The following is a 2,012-nucleotide window of genomic DNA, read 5'->3' on the forward strand; positions in this document are numbered from 1 at the left end:
TTCACCGGAGGGCCCCAGGTTCAATCCCTGGTCAGGGAACTAAGATCCTGTAAGCCATGAGGCACAGCAATGAACCATCCCAGACTGAAGGAGCAAGGACAACCAAATAGGAACTGCGTTCCTGAACTGGATCTGTGTCCAGTAAAAGGTCACTAGTAGGACAAGTGACCTAACTTAGTAACCAAAGTTTGTTCCTATTATTTGCAACCAAGAAACTAGCCAATACCTATCAGTGGTACAATGATGGATCCAAGCAGAGTTCCCTGAATTTAGTATTATTACTATAGTTTATATTAAACACAAACATTAGAGCGTGTTATCCCAGTGAATGTTGATTTTCACAGACCTGAAGTATTACCATGCCCATTACATAGATTAAAAACTCTGATTCACAGAGGATTAAGGGATTTGCCCAAGATTGTTCAGCTAGTAAGTGGTGAATCAGTTAACTGAATTCATCCGTATTTCAGTCACAGTGCTTCTTAATTAATGCCTTTTTCTGACAACTCTTATTTTTCCAGGAAACTACTGCATAGTCACTTGGTCATGAAAGGCCAGAAAGAAACCTACCTGAAGCCTGATGCCACTGCATGTTTTGGAAATTGTTGGGTTGATCATCCATTGAAAACTAAGTTTATCATGTTCCATATTATTTGGTACCAGTGAAAATGGATATTCAGTGTGTAATTCCTTCGAGAGACATAGCCAAAGAAAATCAATTCTCTTATTATTCCTGATAGAATTGTGCCACAAGCAGTATCTGCCACATGTAGACTCTCAGATGTTTTATACACTTGAAATATTCCACCAATTAGATATGAAGTGATTGGGTTTTCTCTTTCACTGTCAGTGGAATAGCCTGCCACAAGCCTGACTCTCCTGCCTCTCACACAAATCTCCACATCGTGATTTATGTTCCTGAACAAATTAGACTTAATTTAAGAGCAAATCATCAGCAACAGGTATAATAATCTTGGCAGAACATTTATTTTAATTAATTGCTTTCTGCCTAACATAGACGGGTGCTGGTGCCATTTACCCTATATGGATTAGTGCTGTCATGTAGGTAATTTTTTTTCTTCTTCTAGAACTTAAGTCTCATCAGTTTTAAATTACAAAGGCATTGGTTTACTTCACGTTTAATCATAACAATCTAACTTCTATGGCAATATTTATATAAGAAACTTATGGAATAAAAGTGGATTTTAACCACTCTGCAGCATTATAGATTCCTGTCCCCTAGACATAGGCCCTGTTGGGTTCCATGGGGGTCAGAGTGTTCCAGGTTAGATGGCTGGAAACACCCTCATCTTCATGAGCTTGGCAGGGGGTTGTGGTGGTGAATACTTGAGTGATTTTAGGACAACTAATTTTTCTTTCCTGTGCAGTTATCAGCTTCACTATTTCTAGTTCAATGAGAGGTGCAAAGAAAAGAAACACTCTATGGAAGTTTACCACTGTAACTGCCCACGGTATCTTGCAGTGGTGGTAGAAAACACAAGCTAAATAGACTCCATCTTCTCAAACATATTAATTAGAAATGATATGATTTTTGTGAAGAAGAGAGACACAGCTAATTCTAAACCCAAGAAGGGTTCCCAGGGGCAAGGCAGCATAACTCTAAAATAACTACATAAGCATGAAGCTTAACATTTTAATTGGGTAAGTCATAAGCTATAAGACTTTAACCCTTAAGCCTTTTACCTTCTTAGATGGTCCTTCATATTCAAATCAGTATTTAATAGTTGCATAGTCACTTTTTTAAACACTATAGGGAAATTTAAGCCTTCCCCACCTGAAGTCTAGTGTTAATTTATCAAATTCCGTATAAATTCAATAATAAGCATAGAAAGTAAAGTGTCTTCTTCATATTGGTAATGAATCAATCTCAGGAGGTGCAGTGGGAATAAACAAATGTAAAAAAAAAAGTCTGTATAACAAAACAGCCAATTATCAAAATACTGTTTAGGTTTTTACAATATAAAATGGATGTAGTATTGAAATGACACAAA

The sequence above is a fragment of the Capra hircus genome, assembly GCF_001704415.2.
Source record: "Capra hircus breed San Clemente chromosome X unlocalized genomic scaffold, ASM170441v1, whole genome shotgun sequence".
Classification (NCBI taxonomy): domain Eukaryota; kingdom Metazoa; phylum Chordata; class Mammalia; order Artiodactyla; family Bovidae; genus Capra; species Capra hircus.